This window comes from Montipora capricornis, unplaced genomic scaffold (genome assembly GCF_036669925.1).
Source record: "Montipora capricornis isolate CH-2021 unplaced genomic scaffold, ASM3666992v2 scaffold_500, whole genome shotgun sequence".
NCBI classification, from domain to species: domain Eukaryota; kingdom Metazoa; phylum Cnidaria; class Anthozoa; order Scleractinia; family Acroporidae; genus Montipora; species Montipora capricornis.
In genome coordinates this window covers 230,001-240,333 of record NW_027180240.1, presented here as the reverse complement: position 1 = coordinate 240,333, position 10,333 = coordinate 230,001, and positions in this window count along the sequence as shown.

Genomic DNA, 10,333 nt, shown 5'->3' with positions numbered 1-10,333 from the left:
TATGCCTTTTTGGAACCCATTCACAACTTGTTATAATTTCCCATTTTTCCCCTATATGCAAATTCAGTGTCTAAATGGAGTTAGAATCCATTTCAACACTTTCACAGCGTTTGGAATGCCAGCGCCATATCGACTAATGGTTTTCGTATTCGTAACTTACTTTATGTTTTGTTAAGGAATGTTTTTTTTTTCTCGAGTGAGGTCGACCCAATCTAGCGTAGCATTCAACAGTCTTTTCTTACTGGCTACGTTTAAATTTCTTATAATTAAGCGTCGTGTGTTCGTGAGTGCTCTTATATGTTCGCACCTTTTGGTTCACCTGATTTCAACTGTCCTGTTGGGAGAGATGGCTTTTGTCTTCCATGCAAACAGTTTTAAATACCGCAAAAACTTAAAGTTCAAAGCCATCTCGCCAAACGTGCATTCGAAGAAAAAATGTCTATACTTAATTGGTTAATAAATCAAAGCGCAGATATTTATTTTCTACAGGAAACGTATAGCACGGTTGAAATTGCTAATCATTGGAGAAAACAATGGCCCGGTGAGTTTTCTTTCCGCATGGTTCTAATCATAGCTGTGGGGTGGCTATCCTTATTTATAAGTCGTTAAACTTCAAGCTTATATCGTCACGTGTTGACAATGAAGGCAGGTATCTGATCGTAGAAGCAATAATTCAAGACACCCCTTTTCTTTTAATAAATATATATGCGCCAAATAAAACGTCGAATCAATCGTCATTCTTCCAGGCTTTATCTGATCTTATTTCCGTTGAGGTACTCCGGGAGTCCAATTATAAGTTTGTAATTGGGGGAGATTTCAATGTTGCCTTGCAACCTTCTTTAGATTGCTCGGGAGGGATCACTACTTTAAAAAAATCAGTTAAGGTTTTGGAAGATTTACTTATACAGTAGATATTTGGAGAGTTCGTAACCCAAAAAGTAAAAAATTCACCCGGCGTCAAAAAAACCAATTATCCAAAGGAGACTGGACTACTGCTTCATTAGCGACTTGCCCCAGGACGATGTAGCCAAAATTGATATTATTACTAGCATCAAATCAGATCACTCCGCTATCGTTCTTGAAGTGGATTCTTTGGCTGACCAGCCCAGAGGTCCCTCCTTCTTAACAACAGTCTCCTAGACGACCCAATTTTTGTCCAGAGAATGCGCGACAACTTTCCTCTATGGCTAGAAGAAATAAGCTTTTGTGAAGATTAAAGAATTAAATGGGATTATATCAAGTATAAGATTCGTCAAGATAGTATTAAATATAGTAAAGTAAAAGCTAGTGCAAGGAAAAGTAAGATTGACGAAATTGAAGGAAAGCTAAGGGCATGCTGGGAAAAAGTTGCAGAGGCGCCTTCTCCTGAGAACCTCGAAAACCTTGAAGTCTGCAAAACGGTTTACGAGAGAGAATACGATTATGTGGTGAGGGGGTGGATAATTTGGTCGCGCGCCAGGTGGTATGAACAAGGTGAAAGGAATACAAAATATTTCCTTAAATTAGAAAATCATAATAAAAAGAAAAGTTTTTTTGGGAGGCTGCTAAACTCAGATGGTGCAGAGATAACAAACGCGAATAACATATTAGATGAAGTTCACAATTTTTATTCGAATCTTTATGACGAAAAGACAGGGATTCAGACTGATACCCACTGCCCATTCTTGGTGGACTCCTTAACAATTCCGAAATTAAACGATGATATGAGGAAAATATGTGATGGCCAGTTAACATACTCTGAATGTTTTAAAGTCCTCTCTACTTTTGAAAATAACAAAGCCCCTGGGAATGAGGAACTCTCCAAAGAGTTTTATCTTTTTTTTTGGGCTAGAGACTGGTAATTTGTTGGTAGACTCTCTAAACTACTCTCATGATCACGGCGAACTTTCGAAGTCACAAAAAGAAGCTGTTAAAACCTTAATACAAAAAAAAGGATAGGGACAGAAGACTGATAAAAAACTAGAGACCAATTTTTCTTGTAAATGTAGTCGTAAAAATAGGCTCGAAGGCTATCGCAAAAAGATTAGAAAAGGTCCTACCATATATAATACATCGCGATCAAAATGCATTTGTGAAAGGACGTACAATTTTTGATGCGGTTAGAACAATTAACGATGTCGTGGACTTTACGGAAATGAAGGGATGTAAAGGCATAATGTCTGCTGTCGATTTTGAAAAGGCATTCGACTCTCTTAGGTTAGACTTTCTTTTGAAATCTCTTGGAACTTTTGGGTTTGGTGCGTCCTTCATAACATGGATCAGGACATTTTACAAGAATATAACGAGTTGCATAGTTACTGGCAATGCTTTTTTCACACCATCCTTCCAGGTTAAACGAGGAGTTCGCCAGGGTGATCCTTTATCGCCATCTCTTGTTAGCAATATCCATCCGCAACAATCATCGAATAAAAGGAATAACAATGGCCTTAAGATTAACCGCGATAAAACTGAACTAGAACTAGATATTTGTGAATTTAAAAGATATGTTAAAATTCTAGGTGTTTACTTTACTTATAATACATCAATGTTTTGTAAACTAAATTTTGAATCAATTGAAAAATCATTAAAACAATTGGTAAAAGGATGGAGTTGGAGAGGATTAACGCTGATTGGAAAAGTGCAAATTATTAAAATGCCTGACTTGAACTCGATGATCTCCGCTCAAAGAATCATGTGTGTAAAGAAGTATCAACTCCAAATGCAGCCAGTTGGCAGTATTTTTGGATTTTCAGTTAAGAAAGGTTGGTGGTAAATTCTTGTTTCACTGCAATTTCAACTATTCCAAGTTATCAATAACCCTTCCTAAATTTTACAAAGAGTGCATTATGACATGGGCCTCCTTAAACTGTGTAAGCCCTTCCTCAGCCTCGGAGATTTATGAACAATTTATTTTTATGGAACAATAGGTTCATTTGCATTGAATCCCACTCAGTTTTCAACCAAAAGTTAACTGATGATGGTATTATAACTGTTCGGAACCTCCTCGACTCACATGGCAATCTTAAACAGCTTTTTTACCTACAACATGCACACCTCTCACCTATTGATCAATATCTTCTTTTCATTCTCTTTTGTGCCATCCCGGAGGAGTGGCGTAGGTTGTTAAAGACAAATGAAAACGCAGCTCTTTTACACGATTGTTATGCAGATTTGGATAGTTTGTCACTACACCTTGGAGGGGAAAAGGTTGATGTTGAAAAGATTCAATCGAAACTATTGTATGAAACGTTTTCTTCTAAAATCTCTTCTAACCCTACCTCTCTGAAAAAATTCAACGAAATGCTCAACACAAAGACATTTGAACTAGACTGGGAAGGAATATTTTCTTTGCCTTTTAAAATAACGTTGAATACAAAGTTAATAGAATTCCAATATAAAGTTCTTCATAGAATTTGTTATACAAACATTATGCTCTTCAAATTTGGTTTAGCTGACTCCCCTTTATGGAGACATTGGAACACTTCTTTTTTTACTGTAGTAAGGTTAGCACCTTTTGGAATGAGCTAAACATTCTCCTCAAATCGCAAAAGATAATCTCTAAAAACTTCCATATCCAAGATATTTTATTTGGGCTTTTTTCTGCGGATAATGTTGATGACAATATTCTAGTTAATTACATACTTGAGAGCAAATACCTTATTTTTCGTTCGAAATTAAGCCAAACGTTTCCCACTATTGCCCTGTTAATATCAAAACGCAAAATAATGCACCAGATCGAGCGTTTTATTGCGAGGAAAAATAACAAACTCCACTTTCATAATAAAAAATGGTATCAATTTTTACCCATAATGGAGCATGAGCTATCACCTCCAACACCCAACTTAAACTAATACTGTAGTATTGTCATATGTTGAAATGTGTATAGTGCGTATAGCTTAGATGTGTAGTGTAGTTTTGGATGTTCTGTGTTTATTGTAGATAGGTAGCGTAGTTTCGATATTTCGCTCCGATGTATAGTTTAAAATTAACATGTCAACTAATAAAAAATAAAATAAAATAAAATAAAAACAGCAATTGCAACTGAGAATCTCTGTCAACCGTTGCAAAGACAGGAAATCCCATGACAAGTACGAGGGGATGTCTATGTATTCTCCAGTCACTTAGCACCCAACGAGAAATTAACAGTAACCAAGCTAGCTGCCCCGTGTCCCAAAGGACACAGGGGTGAAGTGAAGTCAAGCTATTAGTATTTCTCCTCCGAGATTTTCAGGACTAATTTACAATGCTTTATGGAGGACATTAGCGAGACCACATATTAGGCAGTTTATAATTTATTTTAGGCAGTGAAAGATGCCCCCCTCCGGATAAGGTCAGACCACAACATCGGGGACTACGTCCCCCACTCTTATCGAAAAGTGAGTGGGTTTTTTAACGTCCCATACAAGCACTTAAGACCCTGAGTGTTGGACCAGCCGGAGTCGAACTCACGACCTCCCGCATGACAGCCCGGTGCTCAACGAAATGATGGCTGGATACAAATCTGTCATCATCATTTGCATGATGACGTCACTCGCGCTGTGAATTATGGTTGTAGTAGTAAAGGCCGCCAAAGTTTAAAAAAATGGCAGCAACTGATGCGAAAAGTCATGAAAACAAGGACATTCAAGGCCACTCAAAGCCCGAAAAATTCAAGAAGAAAATTGTCCCAGATGTCCCAGGGGCATCGATATCCTTCAAAAATAAGAATCCTGAAATCCTTTATAATAAACAACTTAAACGTTGGTTAAAGTGTCGTGGTGCTAGTGTGGGTGGGAATCGAAGAGAATTACTTGCAAGGTTTGTAGTTTTGTCAGTATTTTCCTGTCAGTATTTTAAAAATTAAAGAGTTTTTCTTAGGCTCGAGCTGTGTCTTTGACTTTAATAGAATATAGGATTATAAGGTATCTGGCCAGGACAAGAAAATCGTCGATCCAGATGGAGGGATACATCTTCGTAGACTTCGACTTGAGCGCGAGCTTCGATCACAACAAACCAGCGAGAATTTTCCCAAGAGAGTTACACGGCCCAGCGATGGTTGGACATTATCCGTGGAACAAATGCCTCCGTTTTACGGAGAAATGGAAAGTAACTCGAAGAAAGTTCGGCGAGGTACTTTCGAAAGCAAGCATGAAGGTTACGCTCTATATAAAGCCGAACATGTGCAAAAGGTATAGTTCAACCACAAGACAGATGAAAAATTCTGTTTTTTTGAAAGCCGTGTAAAGGCGTCCATGACTAGAAACAAACTATACAGGGCAAGAGTATCACTAAGTAAGCAAACGGCTCAGGTGAAGTCTGGGGCATGTGACTGTAAAGCGGGAGCTAATGGTCGATGTAAGCATATTGGCGCATTGCTGTACAAAATACTCTATTTTACAGAAAGCGAAGTGAATGAAATACCACCTGACCTTACGTGCACTGAAAGACCACAACAGTGGCACATACCACACTCTAATTCTTCAAAGGACGAACTAGTTCTATTGGATGAGTTATTAGTGATTAAGAATAATTATGAGGCCGATAAAAAGAGGAAGAAAAACGAGGTAAGGACTCAGAGAAAAGTACGAAGCTGCACCCTCTTTTGCCCGAGGAAAAATCATTGAACATCAAATGAGGACTTGAAAGCAGAAAAAACAAAGAACCGACCAATGCTTATTGATTTGTTAGAAGGGAATGAATGCAAGCCCATTGTCACTCAAGACATAACACTAAGGGAATATCGAGACAACATACTGAAGGATCATGATTATTGTTGTCATTCAAACGGAAAACGTCAAAATGAAATGGGGGATGCAGATAGTAGCATTGATATTCCTTTCAAAACCATTAAAATGGAAAGCGTTATTGAGCCAATCGATACAAATTCTAACAATCGATCTTGCTTGTCTCATTGTGAAGCTGTCCAAATTGATGCTCCTGACAGTGAGCGATCTGTTACTGAAGATGACAACCAAGAATGTGCAGAATCCCTTCCGCCCGAGAACGCTTGTTGTTGTTTAATTTGACTTTTGGGTTAAATTTCCTCAAACCGGTTTATTTCTTTCAAACCAGTTTGTTTTTTTTTTTTTTTTTCAAACCAGTTCACGTATTGAACTGGGGTGCAGGGATGGCGCAGTGTTGAGAGCACTTGCCTCTCACCAATGTGGTTTAGAAGTGCCTTTGAATGATTAGCTTCAAACAGAAAGTGTTGATCATGGTCACGATAATGCGTCAGTTTGAGTTTAGAGTTGTCAATATGAAGTTGAAGTTTGTTTTCAGAAGGTTAGGGTTAGGGTCATAAAATGGGTTGGTATTTAGGCCTAGTAAGTGAATTTTTGACTGGTTAACCAAGTAATGCGGTTTGGGTAACAGACACCGTCCACTAAAGTAACCAATTGTATAGATTCATTTTATGTTTCAAATTTAATCTGAATACAAGTAATAAAGATGCAGTCAAAACAAAGTGTTGTTACTTCATTTATTTGCAAACTGAATATTGTTAGCTTGCTTGCAAGCAGCCGTGAACGAAATTTCCTTGCAATAATGGAGTGTCACATTCCTCGAAGTGCAAGCATACATGGGCAAGAATACATGGGCAAAACAGATATCTGCTGGGAGAAAATGACTTCTAGAAAGTTCTGAAGGTAAACTGATTTTTAAAATTCGCGGTTTCAGTCAGGCTTTGTGAAAATACGTGGCTTCCAAGACAATGACAACGACAAACAATTTACTAGCACCATCAAATAAAATGAGAAGAGTGGTAGGTACAGGTTACCTGGAATAAGGAACTTTACAGAGTTTAGAAAAATTTGGTTTTATCAACGGAGTTGATAATGTAAATTGGCCACCGGACGGAGGTTCTAAAAGCTGACGATTCGAGCGTTAGCGCTGCGTCAGAGCGAATCGAGGGATTATAGGTTACGTGTAGTATTTATAGTAGAGGAGGCGCTACGCTATTGGTGGTAACAAGGCAACGTGAAAAATAGGAATATATTAGTTAAATGAAAAGCGTCCGTTAAAACCGTGAGGATTAAGGGTGCCGATTTGAGAGATGAATTTTTGTTCCAGATTCTTGCGGCCTTCCGTCGTACCTAGATGTAGGGAAAGGCCGCAGATAGCCATGTGTTTTTTCGAGTGGTTAAGCAGATTAAAATGGCGAACGACTGGCTTAGATGCATCCTTGTCATTGTTCTCAACATCGCGAAGGTGTTCGCGGAATCGGTCACCTAGTCGTCTACCTGTCTCACCAATGTATAATTTATTGCATAACGTACAGGTTATGCAATAAATGACATTTGCGGAGGTACATGTGAAACGATCGGTGATCTTAACAGATCGCTTAGGTCCCGATATCTTACTAGTGTTAACAATTAAAAGAGAAGTTTTGCATCGTGAACCCGCGCATTTGAAAGTGCCGGGTTGCTCGTCAGTTTTAAGCGTGCTTCTAAATAAAAAGTTGCCTACGTTTTTTTCACGTTAGAATGAAATAAGTGGAGGTTGCGAAAAGATTCTACCAGTCTCGGGATCATTTTGGAGTAATTTAAAATTACTAAGAATGATTCTTTTGACTGCGTGATTATGAGGATGGAAAGTGAGGGTGAATGGAATTCTGTCATTCTTATCTTTTTGTGACGTTTGTAGTGATGACTGTCGATCAAATTGTTGGGCGCGATGATGGCCCGCTTTGACCACAGAGACAGGATAGCCACGTTTTTCGAAGAACTGGCACATCTCCTCTGATTTGCTGGAAAAATCGGAGTCATCACTACATAGACGTCGAAGTCTAAGAAATTGAGAATAAGGAATGGAGTTCTTGACATGTGATGGATGTGACGATGAATACAACAAATAACTGTGTGAATCTGTAGGTTTGTAGTGCACACTAGTACATAGCACGTTGCCTCTAATAGAAACTTTGATATCTAGGAAAGCCAATGAAGTTTCCGAAATTTCCCAGGTATATTTAAGAGCCGGATGAAAAGAGTTGACGGAGGTTATAAATTGATCGAGTTCTTCACTGCTGGATGAAATAGCGCCGATGCAGTCGTCGATGAAGCGGCCATAGAGTTCAGGTTTGGGGCCGTTGTACTGATAAAAAATTGGTGTTCAACATATCCTACAAAAAGATTGACATAGCTAGGTCCCATTCTTGTGCCCATCGCTACACCATTAATTTGTTTGTAATAGTTGCCGGCGAATGAAAAACCGTTTTACTCGTGTTACAAACCAAATTTTTGTATACTACTTCCCCACCGACGCAGCGCCACAGTTTCTTTAGAAACTAACCCTCCTTACAGAGTTTAGTGCTACTTCGAAAAATTATTGTCTCATCCATTTTGAATTTCAGGGGTGTAGAGAAAGATGACTCTGAATTTATAGACATCAGCATTGGAGAGTTTTGGCTTGAAACCTCGCTGCGCAAGGCGTTTTATCAGGCTGGATTTGCCAAACACTATGGTAATAGTGACCTCAAGCTTCTCCCATGTCCGCTTGGAACCTTTGTTAATATTTCTAACACCAGTTCTCGATGCATAGACTGCCCGGCAGGTAAGCTTAGATATGTATCACGCATTAAATTAGCTTATTCATAGATTAATTTCCATGTGGTTAGTGTGTTAAAAAACATTACAAAAATCAAATACCAACAACCGATTTATAGTGTGCGAGAGTTTTGCCTTGAATGTACAATGTATAATCCTGAATTTAATATTAATTGTATCGAAGTTCCCAAACGAGAAGTTACCAATGAGCGTGTTTAAAACATTCAGTCATGACCTTAAAATTCGCTTGATTAATGGTGCACTACTAAGTTCCCCGTACAATTAATGATTATCCCCATTTTCCCTCGGGTCTGATCTTATGCTTGATACTGTTTGTGTGGGGACTGGGTTACTGTAACCTGTATACTCATGATTTCAAGAAGCCATCAATTGATCTTCACTCTCCTGATGGACTTCCCTGTTCTCAGTAACAGACCCCGTGTAGAAACTCTACATGGCACTCCAATCTTAACAACTTTATCCACTTGCCCAAATCATCAGCCACGGTGAGACATTTATATTACTATTATTATTACTATGTCCAATATTGAAACCACAGATCTGACATAAGAATCTGGGATGTCTCGCTTGGAAGCAGGCGACAACAAGTACCCAAAGGTTTCAAGAAGTGCCGACTCTCGTGTCTTATAAAGACCACTTTCATCAGGATACGTGCCGTACCCAACAATGCACATTCCATAAATGGGCGAGTCCGCACTTTTATTCATATGATACTCGTTGTAAGTACACAAATCAGTGCCTTAGTGCAACCCTTCAGATCACCTTTCCTTAGCCACAGCCAAGATTTGGCAAGATCCGCCTCCTCCATTTCCTTGAGATATTGACAATGTAAGAGCCTTTATTTCTCCCCGGTTTGCTCCCTTTTAAACTGCTCCGGCTCTACAACGTCATTAAGTTTAAAATGTTCGTGAACCTTCACCATTTCAAGCATCTCTTCAGTGCTTATATTTGTATACCAAGCAAGACTATTTTCTTCAGCCCTAACACAGCTCTCAACACTTGTATACGTCCTTTCCACCTTCCTTCCTGCTTACATACAGCCTTAGGGTTCAATTCTTTGTTCATAGTCATCAACTTGCGTGTGCGCTGATCCAAGCTCTTCAGTTTATTATTTCTTCGTGCAATAGTACCACCACCGTACCTAATAAGTGACGTTGCCTAATTGTTGATCGCTTTGATATAATTGAGACCATTATATTTGGAATGAAGCACAAGGCGATTTCTTCTCAAATACTCTTTTAGAAAAGCTTCTTTGGTCCTATCTGCAATGATCTTGTTATATTCAACAGTTCCCATGTATTTATAGCTTTCTTCGCCTATCTCCTTGACAACCTGCCCATCACTTAACTTAATTCCCTCTCTTTTAACACACAACACTTCATGATCCCATAGTCCAAGTCAATGTCCTTAATAATTGCATGGACCAAGAGAAAATGAGGGGACAGAGAGGGAGGCTCCCGGTCCAGCCCTTGGGATATGTCATGTCCACGAAAGTTATTTTTAGACGAGCGGAAGTCTTCCGAGACGTCCGCATGCTGGCCTACCTCGGTCCGATGCTTGAAAGAAAATAAATATTCATCAGCCTTCCACGTGCGCCGTCATTTTCTCTTTTCACTAAGAACCTAAGAGCGAGGCAAGACTGCATGCGGACGTCTCGGAAGACAGACTTCCCCTAGAGCAAAGACGTCCGCTCGTCTAAAAATAACTTTCGTGGACATGACATATCCCGGCCAACGCCCTGAGCCTCCGTCTCTGTCCCCTCATTTTCTCTTGCATGGACTGTTGACAGGAGGTTATCCGTAAACACTTTGATG